Source organism: Hemicordylus capensis, chromosome 8 (genome assembly GCF_027244095.1).
Source record: "Hemicordylus capensis ecotype Gifberg chromosome 8, rHemCap1.1.pri, whole genome shotgun sequence".
Lineage (NCBI taxonomy): Eukaryota > Metazoa > Chordata > Lepidosauria > Squamata > Cordylidae > Hemicordylus > Hemicordylus capensis.
The window spans coordinates 1100010-1113929 of NC_069664.1; positions in this window are offsets into that span (position 1 = coordinate 1100010).

Here is a 13920-nt window from a genome sequence, read left to right on the forward strand (position 1 = left end):
GCTTTTAAGTCGGGGGGGCGGGGGCAGGGCGGCGGTGTCACTGTCCGCAGCGGCCCAGGTGCTGGTTCTGTGTTGTTTTACCCATCGGGTTGCATCCTGCTGCTTCCTCCACCCCTATTTCAAAGTGCCTTCTTGTCTTTGCCACCGTGACGTTGGAGGGCTCCTTGTCACTGGAAATCCAGGGCTTGAGAGCGCGCAGGCTTGTAGCCTGGAGCACTGATACTTATTTGTAAATTAGCGGGGGCGGGGGGGGGGATTTGGGTCTTTGGGCCTGGAGCCCCCCCTACCCCACCCATCTAGGTGGTCCCCTTGCTGCCCGCTCTCCTTGTCGTTGAGAGGTGTTTCTTAATGTAACAACAGCAACATTTGGCTTTTCAACGAAAGTTTCAAAAGTGGTTTACATAGAGAAATAATAAAATAGGATAGGATGCATCCCGGTCTCCAAAGGGCTCCCAGTCTAAAAAGAAACATAAGACAGAAACCAGCAGCAGCCACTGGAGGAATGCTGTGGTGGGGGTGGATGGGGCCAATTGCTCTCCCCCTGCTCAATAAAGAGAGTCACCAGGTTTAAAAGGTGCCTCTTGGCCCAGTCAGCAGGGATCACCATCTGCCTCCGGCTAACTTCCTATCCATTCTAGGACTTGCAGGTGTAGTAGCACTTTACACCTGTAGTAGCACTTTACCCTGCCCGGTGCATCTGAGCATGCTCATAAGCATGGGAGCATGCTCAGTACAGTCAAATGAAGCCCAAACGAAGCTCCATTATTTTTTCTGCCCCAACCCCCTCTCAGATTTTCAGTCCTGCTTAAAATGTCAAAGAAAGGAAACCCAGGTTCTGCAGAAAACATCGGATGTGGTTGTATATGTAATTTTGTAATAAATTATTCTGAAACATTAAAAAAGAATGACTCCAATAGAATGACATCCAAAGGACAGATGTGAATTTCTGTGAAATTCCTGGAGAACTGGCAAGAAGAGAGCATGCTCAGTCTCTCCAGTTGAAGCCAGTGCCTTTACTCTGAAGGTCAATCTAACGGAAACTCCTACATCTTGAGTGCTGGCAAGAATGCTCACTCTCTCTGAAACCTGTCAGGAGCTCTTACGCTTGTTCAGAACTTCAGAACTAGTAAAGAGACTTGTGTGCTCCACAGTCTTGCAATTAGTTAACATCAGCATTAGTAAATAGACTTGTCCCAAGCAGAACTTATTGGACACATTTTCAGCTATTGGAGGTTTTGTTATTAACACTGGTAACATTTAGTAATCTGGACATTGTCTGAGAACGTTTCGTGCTTCAGGAACATGGGCAAAGTTAACCAATTGTGCAGCTTTGCTAATGCCCCAATCAGTTTCCAGGGATCATGCTTCCACTCCTAGGCTGAGACCAGCGTATCCCACTCCCCCCGTCCCTTTACGGCTCCAATGGGTGCTATTTTCTGGAGGACTGTCTGTGTTCCACCAACCCCACATATTGTAACAGAGTGCACTGCCCCCAACAGCTCTTTTGGACACAGGTTCAGCTATTAGAGGTGTAGTTGCAACTACCCCACAGATCTCAACCAGGCAGGCTTTTCTGATGGGTCTGCATCTCTGATGCAGTAGGCTGTCAGTCTCCTCTTTCCCTGGCAGATTGCACCAACGGGGCAGGCTATTCTAATGGGTTCACATTTCTGATGCACTAGGCTGTCAGTTATCGTTGTCCGTCTCCGATTGCACTCCTCCCATCCTTGTACATCTCCGATGGTTGTTCTTTTCTGAAGGACTGTCAGTGTCCAGCACGCTCTCATAGTCCACCAACACCACAGATTGCAATAGATTGCACTGACCCCAACAGATTTTTTGGACACAGGTTTAGCTATTGAATGTGTAGTTCCAACCACCTCACAGATTTCAAGCAGGTGGGCTTTTCAGATGGGTCTGCATTTCTGACGCACTAGGCTGTCACTTTTCCCTGCCCCGTCAGTTTCCCCTAACCAGGCAGGCTTCTCTGATGGGTCTGCATTTCTGACGCACTAGGCTGTCAGTTTTCCCTGCCCCTGTCAGTTTGCCCCGACTGGGCAGGCTTCTCTTATGGGTCTGCATTTCTTTTTTGTCTTATACTTTTTATTCGATTTTCACAACACAAAAGGACAAACACAAATGATACAAACACTCACAAACACACACAATAAAGACTTCCATCTCATCATTGGAACAAGTGTTGTTGACAATAACCGGATCTTGCCTATAGATTAAACATTCTCTCCCCAGTAATTCATATAAAAAACAACTTTGGGGTGTTTTTAAAACATTTGTTATTAGCCCTCAAAGGCCTGACAAAAATCCATTTTGTGATTTTTTTTAAATAGACAAGAAGAGGGTCCCATTCTTTTTAAAATTCTTCAAATTTATTTCTTAGTAGTGATGTTAATTTTGCCATTTCTGCCTAGTACTTTAAGAATCCAATCCTCTTTAGACGGGCATTGACTGTCTTTCCATTTGCGCGCAAATGTCAGTCTTGCTGCCGCTGTTAAGTACATGAAGAGGGTCCAATATTTCCTCAGGAGAGCATTGTTATCAATACCTAATAGTATTGATTCTGGACTCTTAGGAAAAGTCTTTTTGAATACTTTTAAAAGTTCGTTATATATTAAGTCCCAGTAATCTCTCGATTTATTGCATGTCCACCATAAATGTATATAAGAACCCTCTTCTATCTTAGATTTCCAACATTTATTTGACATATTCTTGTAGATTACAACCAACCTTTTGGCGTAAGATGCCATCTGTACATCATTTTCAAAATATTTTCCTTTAAATTAGAGCAAGCAGTGAATTTTATATCTTTTATCCAAAGTTTTTCCCGTTTTTCCAAATCAATGTTATAACCAAGGTCCTGGGCCCATTTAATCATTGAGGTTTTTACTACCTCCGTTCTTGTATCTTCCAATATTAATAGGCCATACATCCTGGATACGAGTTTTTCTTCCTTATCGCACAACTATAGTTCGAATTCTGACTTTAGTTGGTTAAAACCCCTTTTACAGTCTTGCTTAAATAAAGCATTGATTTGATGGTATTGGAACCAAGAAATATTCCAATCCTGCATATGTTCTAACTTTTAAAGTTCATATTTTACACCTTGAAGGATGAGCAATTGTCGATATGTGGGCCAAGATTGTTGCATATTTTTCTGTTTTCTAGATATAACTTCTAATGGGGATACCCAATTTTTGCTTCTAACAAAAATGTATTTTTCATCCATACCATATATAGACTTTTTCTAACATAATGATTTAAAAATTCTTTATTTACTTTTACCTTATCATAAAATAAATATGCATGCCACCCGAATCTTAAATCAAATCCTTCCAAATCCAGCAATCTTGGATTTTTTAATGTAATCTATTCTTTTATCCAGGTTAGGAATATCGCTTCGAAATACAACTTAAAAATTGGTAGTGCAAATCCTCCTCTCTTCCTATCATCTGTTAAATTTTTAAAGTTTATCCTTGGTTTTTTGCCTTGCCAGACAAAATTCCTTACATCTTTGTGCCATTGGACGAAAATTGACATTGAATTTATTATTGGTACTGTCTGGAGGAGATATAACATTTTGGGAAGAACATTCATTTTAATAACAGAAATTCTTCCACTTAATGATAAATTCAGTCTATTCCATCTGCTCAAATCCATCTTTATTTCTTTCCAAGTTTTAATATAATTATTTTGAAACAATAATGCATTGTTTGTGGTAAGTGTCACTCCTAGTATTTTACCTTTTTTTCCACTTTAAAACTAGATCTCAGAGCAAATCTTTTAATGTCTTCTTTGTTCATGTTTTTAGTTAATACCTTTGTCTTGTCTTTATTTATATAGAACCCTGCCAGGTTCCCATATGATTCTAATATCTCCAATAGTGTATCAATTGATTCTAAAGGGTCTTGTAAAAATAACACTATGTCATCTGCAAAGGCTCTTAATTTATATCTTTGTGTCCATATTGTCAATCCTTGTATTTTAGTTTCTTCCCTTATCATCCTACACATGATTTCCAAAACCAATATAAACAATAATGGAGATAGGGGACAGCCTTGTCTAGTACCTTTTCGAATACTGAAATAATCTGTAAGTTCTCCATTAACCTTAATATTTGCTTTTTGTTCATAATATATAGACCCAATCGCCCTTATGTAGTTAACTCCAAACCCTACAGTTTCCAAAGTTTTCAACATGAATTGCCAGGAGATATTATCAAATGCTTTCTCTGCATCCAAAAATAACATGGCCAATTGTTAGTCATATTTTTCATAGTATTCTAGTACATTCAAGACGGTTCGTACATTATCATTTATTTGCCTTTTAGGTAAAAATCCCACCTGATCTTCATGAATTAACTCTGCTAAGACCCCCTCCATTCTTTTAGCAAGTATAGAAGCATATTGTTTGTAATCATTATTAAGCAGGGAAATTGGTCTGTAATTTTTAACCTAAGATGTATCTTGACCAGGTTTTGGTATTAATGTAATAGTCGCCTGCCTCCATGACTCAGGAAACCAACCCTTCATCATAATTTCATTCATTGTCCATTGTAGTGGTTGGGACAATACTTCACTAAAAGTTTTATAATATATAATTGGGAGCCCATCTGGCCCTGGCGATTTCCCCCCTTTTGCTCGCTTAATAGCATCCTTAACTTCTTCATTAGAAATTGGAAAGTTCAATTTTTCCCGTTGTTCAGAATTTAATTGTGGTAAGTTTCTTAATTGTAAAAATTGTTCTACTTTATTTAACTCAACCTTTCTTTTTTGATAAAAGTCCTTATAGTATTTGTAAAATTCTCTTTTAATCATTGACTGTTGGTTAATAATACTACTGGAGGTGTTCAAACTTGTTATATAGTTCTTTTGCCATTCAGCTCTTAGTTTCCAGGCCAAATATTTTCCCGGTTTATTTGCCTGTTCAAAATATTTATGTTTTAAAATTTTTAGATTTCTTTCTATCTCCTCCACCGTCAACATGGAGTATTTCTGTTTTAATACCTTTAGGTGTTGAATCAAAGTTTGATCACCTTCCCACCCCCCCCCCCCCCGTCAGTTTGCCCCGACCAGGCAGGCTTCTCTGATGGGTCTGCCTTTCTGATGCACTAGGCTGTCAGTTTTCCCTGTCCCTGACAGATTGCACCAACCAGGTAGGCTCTTCTGATGCATCTGCATCTCTGATGCAGTAGGCTGTCCTGTGTTCACATCCTCAACTAGGCTCCAATCAGTTTCCAGGGACCATACTTCCACTCCTGCGCCGGGACCCAGCAGATCCCCCTACCCCTGTCTCTGTCAGATAGTACTACTCAGGCGGGCTTTTTAAAGGGGTCCTCATCTTGGCTGCACAGGGCTGTCAGTTTTCCCTGTCCCTGCCAGTTTGCCCCCACCGTGTAGGCTTTTCTGATGGGTTCACATTTCTGATGCACTAGGCTGCCACTTTACCCTGTCCCTGTCAGATTGCACTACCCCCAACATACTTTGTGGACAGGGGTTCAGATATTTGAGGTGTGGTTACTCAGAGTATAGGTGTTTATTAGCCTGGACAGGGGCAGAAAATCTTTTGTTTTGCGGGAACATGCACAAGCCTAATCAATTGTGCAGCTTTGCTAACTGCATTTGTCATGTCCCCTTTAGAGCACGTGAGGAGCTATCGTTGTGTGCTGTTGGGGCAGAGTAACTGCTGTTTGCATGCACAGGCCCTGAGTTTCAGTCCTGGATGCCAGTCCAGATTGCACTCCTGGGCTGGGACCCAGCAAATCCCACAACCACCCCGCCCCAAATTCCTCTCCGATTGTGCCACCCAGGCAGCCTTTTCTGATGGGTCCTCATCTCTGATGCACAAGGCCTTGCACTTTTCCCTGACAGTGGTGTCTGATTTCACTACCACGGTCAATTAATCATTTTGCACTGCTTACCTTTGTGTGCTGTGAAGCCTGAGTCACGAAGGCCAGCATGTTAGTCTCGAAGGATGTTATCTTTCTCTGCCCTAGCATACACTATGCTAACTATGCTCAACAATCCTTTTGGGTGATAATTTGATTTATTGGAGTGCTGACCATTCTTATACATAGGGACAATTACACCTGTGTCCCACTCTTCCGTTATACAGCCTACTCAATCCAGTAATTTTTGTTACATGCACACACAAAATTTTCTCATAATCACATAGTTTTTTATTCTTGATTGTCATCACCATTGCACTAGGTAGGGAGAGCACAGAAACAAGGCATCAGCGCTGCAGAGAATGCTTGCAGACTTGCTGTGTCACCTGCATGTTCCACACTCAGCCTTCTTATCTTTCAAATTTACTGCCACTCCTGCAGGCACACATCCACTGTGTGTGTAGCGATTGCACGCATGATGGACATTCCAGCTGCAAAACAGAAGAGATAGCATATGTATTATCTGCACCTATGCTTCAGTGTTTCATATTTTCTGTGTAGAGTGTGCTATTGCTGGAGCTAGGAGCTAAGGTGTCAAGGAGAGGACACGGGATTACAAGAATTTCTAATCTGTTGCACTCATGCAAGCATGAGGCCTCCAGAATACAGTCCTCAGATTTGACTCATGAACAGACAAACTTGGAGAGGAGTTTTTTATAGTGGGAGAGTCTACATTGTCTGCACAAGATCATCGTCCAGAACCATGCCAGACCTGCACTGCTGAATGTCTTGAGATGGATAAATAAGTCCTTCTTTCTATGTACTCAAAAGAAAGTCCATAGGAGGGCATGATTTGAGGCCCTTATTTGGGGGCAGGGGTGTATCTAGGGTGGGGCAGGCAGGGCACGTGCCCCGGGCGCCACTTGAAGGGGGGCACCATTTTTAAAAATTAAAAATGGCTGCCGAAAACAAAATAATCAACATGCTTGCTCAAATGGCCTCTGTGAGGCCCTAGAGGCCAGCTGGGGGGAGGGGTTCCCTTTGCAGACCCCCCCCCCATGGTCTTTAGGAAGCACCCCAAAGGGGCTACCGGTAAATTTTTTAAAAGAAAATTAATATAATTTAAGTCACTGTACACATATTCAGATTGGCACTATGTACAGAGAATCAGGGCTTGTGAATACTGAGCTGAAGCTTATGAGCTAGAATTGGATTCATTTGCTCTTACTTTGCTTCTTGTGATAAGTGACTTAAATGTGATGTCTTAATAATATGGCTATTAATGGTGAGTTTGTCTTTGAATCAGTGTGAAATCCTTAGTATTAAGGCCACTGGGAGTTTCTTGTTCTCTTTCTCTCATTTTAACTGTCTTTCTGAAATACTAGAATATATCCCAAGCAGTGACACAGTTTACTCTGCATATCCTTTAATTATTTTCAGAGTATCTGGGAAAAGTCAAATTCTCCATTTATTTTTTAAACTTATATAATACTGATGCTACAATGCACAGTAGAGAATTAGACAGGCACTTCTGTTTAGTTTTCCAAGTATACCTCCACATAGTATCTGGGTATTTCATGAGCCCCAGCACACTGAAATTTGTAATTTTCCAGCATTTTTTGGTCTGGCTACGGCCACTGTGAAATTGTTTTTGAAATATTAAAAGATTAATGAGCTTGACTTGTATTTTTCAGCAGATATTATGGTAAAGTTATCTGAAAGATGGGTGTCAGATGTTTGGACAGGGGGTGCAATTTCAGTGCTTGCCCTAGGCGCTATGTTCCCTAGAGACGCCTCTGTTTGGGGGTAGTGATGCCCATTCCTATATTCACTAGTGACCTTAATAACATGCTAGCCAAAATTGTATTGCCTTGGGGAGGAAAGCCAGTTAATATATCTAATGCTGGTATCTTGTGTTTTCAAGAACAATGATACAACTGCCCCTGCCAACCAGCATTTTCATTCAGGAGCTCTGATAACGCTGCTGTTCATTGTTCTTACCAAGGTGCTTCTCTTCTTTGAGCCATCCTCATTGATTCCGTTGCCACACATGACACAGTATTTCCTCATATCATCTGCATGAAAAATAGCTCTATGTAATTCTGGTGCAATTAACAAGAATGACATGGTTCCAGTGCACATATATCTGCCCTGTGCTTGGATAACTGTGCCCACACCTGCCTGGTCAAGATTGCTGCTTAGGGGGCAATCACAATCTTTTCAATTTTGTTTTTTAAAGAATTGTCCATCACAGCATGCCACAGAAGTAAGTTCCACAGGTCAGATGCAACATATATCTGTGCGGGGGATGGGATTCTTCTATTTCCTTCTTGCTGTTTGTTAATTTCAGCAGACACACTTCCATTGACCATTTCTTAAGCAAAATCATTTACATTTCACCCTGCCTCCCAGGAGCTCAGGGCAAGGCACTGACCCTGATGGTTCCCTCTCTCTCCCCCCTCAGCCTTAACCACTCCAGGACCCATGCACATGCCAGATCTGCAGCCAACGAACCAGATAGCGTGCACCCACTAAAATAATGTCAAGCAGGAGCCCAAAATATCCTTGACAGTTTAACTCCACCTCCACTGTTTTGTTCTAAACACAGAGTTTGGCTTTTCCGATCCTAGAACTTGGGACTTTGGTAAAATGTGAGAAGACTGGTGAAGTGACTTTGTCTCTCCTGGGTCTTGCTGGGGACTCTAGTTGCAGGCTAGTGTTCACGGGGCCAAGCTGGAGTTGACGGAGTGGCCACCACATATGTGTTAATATCTGCACCAACTTTGTCATTGTTTTAAACCAGGCCTGCTCAACTTCGGCCCTCCTACAACTCCCTTAATCGCTGGCTATTGCCACCGTGACTGAGGATTAGGGGAGCTGTAGTCCCAAAACAGCTGTGGGGCCAAAGTTTAGCAGGCCTATTTTAAACTGCTTTTAATGGTTTTAAATTCTTATGTAAACTGCCTGGAGATGTGTTGTGTGTTGTGTTTTTCTATCTATCTATCTGATTTGTACACCGCCCCAAACTTTTGTCTCTGGGCAGTTAACACTAGCATAAAACTGGTTAAAAACATATATACAAAAAACTTAAAAACAATTTAACAATTTAAAAATAAACTAGAGATTAAAACCTAAAAAATTTAGGAAGCTGAGAAAGCTTGGAGGAAAAGATGGGTTTTCGGGTGTTTTTTGAAAATTGCCAGAGATGGGGAGGATCATATCTCAGCAGGGAGCACATTCCACAATCTCGGGGCAGCGACGGAGAAGGCCCGTCTGTGTAGCCACCAAACGGGTTGGCAGTAACTGGAGACGGACCTCCTCAGATGACCTCAGTGGGCGGTGGGGCTCGTAGTGAAGAAGATGCTCTCATAGATACCCAGGGCCTAAGCCATTTAGGGCTTTGTAAGTTATAACTAGCACTTTGTATTTTGTCCGGAAACCTATTGGCATCCAATAGGTTTAGAAGAATAGGCTTAGCCAATAGATTTTAAAACAGGTGGCTTATAAATCCAATACGTAAAATAAAACTTGAATGGAGGCCGTGTCAAGATGTTGCTGGCCACGCCCACACCAGCATCAGGGCATGGTCAGCCTCCATCTCCTTCTCACACGTCACCCTCCCCCATCTCCTGACTGCCCAACCTTCTGGGTGCGCCCAGATTTTATCATGCAGCCCGGCAGTGAGAAAGGAGCCATTCAGCTAGCAAAGCTCAAATGCAAGCCAGGCTGGGCCCTGCTTAGCAAAGGGGACAATTCATGCTTGCTACCCCAAGACAAGCTCTCCTCCCCATACATATCCCCATATGTACTTGGGTCACCCTTTTGATGTGTTTTAGTAAACCAAAGCTACTCCATTTTACTTAGTAAACCAAAGAAACTCCCTTTTGCTTAGAAAGCTAAAAAGTTCTAACTTAGAGTAACCTCAGCAAAGCCCAAGGACACAAACTCTGCAACATTGCCTTAACAATAGCCGCCACTATTCCTATCTCTCTAGCTGGCATAGTAACTATTGAAATGTTAACGAAGTAGCGAATGCAATGCTGAGTTCCCAAGAGAAAGTTGATGTTGAGGGAAAAGCAGACCTAAACCATATTAGGGAAATCACCTGATGAGCAATGGTCAAGTCACGCATGCGTATTAGAAAGGATTAGGTCATCGGTTGAGATGTGTATTGAAGCCTGGAGCTTCTCAGCGTTCATTTTGTAGCATGTATAAAAGTGTATTTCGAGCTGTGCCTCGGGGTATTCAATGTGAAGTGTGAGCTGCATTGGGTACCTTGCTATTGCGAAGCAATAAACGCCTCTGATTGATTCTCTTGAGTCTGTTTGATTGGCTAAAAGCGGACCCAAGTCGAGCCGGGTATTCACATCAATTTGGTGCCGTGAAAGTCAGATGTAACTTGGGTGGATGATCTGGCCCACCGCGGGACAACGAGGACCAGCGCGCACCACAGCCTTTGTCTGCGGAGGATTCTCGTGGCCCGGGACGTGTCAGTCGTTACTACACGCTGCATCTGGGAATCGAGGCAGAAGTGAATGGGGAGTCTGTACAGAGCGTGAAATCCAGGGACATCTTTGGTGAGTACCCCAAGCCCAAAGAGGGGAAAAAGGGGGGGAGCCCAGGGAGGGGCAATTTTCAGCCCGAGAAGAGGGGGGAAATCCTACAGCCGAAGAAGGGCTGCCCACGGAGGGGCAACTTAAGCAAACTGCCCAAGGGAGGGGCAATTTAAGCCAAAATCCCGAGGGAAGGGTGACTTAAGCCAAAAGCCTGAGGGAGAGGCGGCTGAGTCAAAAATAAACGGCCCAAGCATGAGCAAGCTAGGGGGTGGACCATGGGGAACAGAATATGTAGAACACCGTTATGTTCAGCCATTCGTGGAATTATGGTGCAGACCTCTGTTAGCCATAGACTGTGGGCTAATGCCTGCAGGGAATTCTTCTGGACTATTTCCCTTACAGTCTTGCCCTTCCACTCCCCTCATCCCTTCCGCACCTCCCCCTCCTCCACCCTATCCCAAGCCCTATGAATGTCCAGAAGATGATTGTGTCCAACCTATTTACCCGCCTCCACCCCCACCACAACCTCAGGTTATTCCCCAGCCTCAGCTGCATCCAATTCCCAATGTACCAGATGTACAGAGAGCACCCTCTCCAGGATGGGGGGCAGGCATAGGTTTGGTTGACTTAGAGGGGGGAGATACATTGGGGAGTCTATACACAGAGAGAGAACCCAGACCCAGATTGATTTACAAGTACCAGAGACAGTGTGGGCCAAGGAGGGAGTGCCAGGCAAAGCAAAATATGCCCAACCAGTGACAATTCGATTGAAACCAAACACCCAGCCTGTTGCAATACCACAGTATCCCTTAAGGAAGGGAGGCGCAGAGGGATTAAAACCAATTGTTGATGCCTTCATAGCCAATGGAATCTTAGTTCCCAGCCAAAGCGCATGGAATTCCCCGATCATTGCAATTTCAAAATCAGACGGTAGATGGCGCCTGGTACAAGACCTAAGAGCCGTAAATGCCTGTGTGGAACCCCTACACACAATTTTGCCAAATCCACACACTATAATGACAGCTGTGCCACCACAAATGACTACTTTTACTGTTCTGGACTTGAAGGATGCTTTTTTTGCATATCTTTAGCGCCAGAATCACAACCAATATTTGCTCTAGACTGGCACGATCCAATAACGCATGTAAAAATCGGGCTCCAATGGTCTAGGCTCCCTCAAGGGTTAAATTCGGCCCCTCATTTATTCAGCAATGTGTTGAGGGAGGAATTGGGCAGGTGGACACCCCCAGAAGGCGAGGAAGGCAAGGATTTTGTGTTGCTGCAGTTTCTAGACGATTTGTTCCCAGCCACAACCTCAAAGGAGCTCAATTTGATCCTTACCACTTCACTTTTGCTCCATCTAGCGGATGCAGGCTTCCATCCATCAAAACCTAAAGCACAAGTGGCCTTGCCCCAGGTTAAATATATGGGACTTTTACTCAGCCAAGGACAGAAGTCTCTTTTGCCAGAGTGAAAAGAGGCCATTTGCAGAATAGCCCCACCCTCCAATCGCCGTCAGTTGCGTTCATTTATTGGAATGGCTAATTTTTGCCGCCAATGGATTCATGGGTTTGCAGCTTTAGCCCAACCTCTGTATGATGCACTTTCTGGAGGAGAAAATGATAGCTTTACACGGACAGCAGACTGCCAGTCTGCTTTCATGGAGATAAAGGCAGCTCTTGCAAGTGCTCCAGCACTTGGACTGCCAGACTACAACAAAGTTTTCTACTTATTTGCTTCTGAGAGTCAGGGAACAGCATCTGGGATACTTACACAAACCCTGGGCAAAGATCATCGCCCAATTGCATATTTTTCTTCCAAACTAGATGGCGTGGCCCAAGGTTGGCCTCCTTGCTTGAGGGCCCTGGCTGCAGCGGCTGTCATTTTGGAAGAAGCTCTGAAATTCACTTTAGGTTCCAAGACTAAACTGTATGTTCCACACTCAGTTCTTACATTGCTGGAGAACAGAGCAAACCAGTGGCTGACACCTGCACGCATGGCTAAGTACCAAGCCATTTTTATCGAATCTCCAGAACTTTCCATTCATCACTGTACTGCATTAAATCCAGCAACCCTTTTACCACAAAACATGTCAGAACCAGACCCTCCTTTGCATGATTGTCAGCAATTTCTGGACTATCATTGCTCAGCCAGACCAGATCTGACTGATATTCCACTAACAGATGCAGATCTCACATTTTATACAGATGGGAGCAGCTTTATGGACAACGGGGAGATACATTGGGGCCACTTCCTACACCTTTGACAACTTTGGGAATGGGGGCAGGCATAGGTTTGGTTGATTTGGGAACAACACCATTGCAGCGTTTAAAGAAAGATTTGGAAGCCTTGGATTTAGCTATTGTGGCTACTAACAGCGGTACCGTCTCCCTTACAAACCCCCAAACCAGCCCCGTTTCCTGGCATACTAGGAATAAAAGCAGCAGCAGAGTCCCAATTTTAGCCCCATTGAGGGAGACTTTAACTGCCACAGGGGAACGAACATTAGTCCATGTTCCCTTTCAATCTGCAGATTTAATGAATTGGAAGCTGCAAACTAAATCACTTAGAGAAGACCCAGTAGCCTGCTCTAGTCTCTTTGAGTCTGTGTTTGCTACTCACAAGCCTATATGGGCAGATATCCAGCAGATGGCTGGCTCTTTGCTTGCAGCAGAGGAACGACGCCTCCTTTTGCAGAAAGCTACCCAGTTAGCCACTAACATGGGCGCCCATCAGACACCAGTTGCCACAGCAGCAGAACTATATCCTTTGCAGGACAGGCTTCATCAGACCTTTCAGGGTCCAAATGAATCACCAGGAGACTTTCTGGAAAGGTTTGAAAAATGCCTTCAACAGTTCACGTCCCTGGACCTTAAATCCCCAGAAGCAGAACATATTTTGAGAGCAGCATTTTTAGCTCAGAGTGCCCAGGACATTAGAAAAAGGCTGAATAAGCTAGATGCACCTTTGACCATGGCTCTCGACTCTTTAGTGGAGGCAGCCTGCCGTGTCTATACACAGAGAGAGAACCCAGACCCAGAGTCAGAGCTGGAAAAGGAGCAGGAAAAGGAGAAGGAAAAGGAGAAGGAAAGAGAGAAGGAAAGAGAGAAGGAAGAGGAAAGGGTGAAGGAAAAGGAGAAGAAGGAAAAAGAGAAGGAGAAAGAGAGACAGAGAAAAAAACTGGAGGGAGTAAACCACATATCTTAAATGCTGGTCGTGGAAGGGGGGCCCAGCAGGGGCCGGGAAGACCATCCCCTTGACAGGGATCTCCATATTGTTACCATTGCGGAAACCCAAACCATTGGGTCCGGAACTGTCCGACCTGGTTTCAAGGACCGCAGTCAGCGCCATTTCCACAGCAAATGCAGCAAATGCCCTATTGGCAGACAGCCTCTGCTGTCCAGCCATCCCAGCATTTCCAATCACAGCAGCAGTTCCAACAATTTCAGCCATAACAGCAGT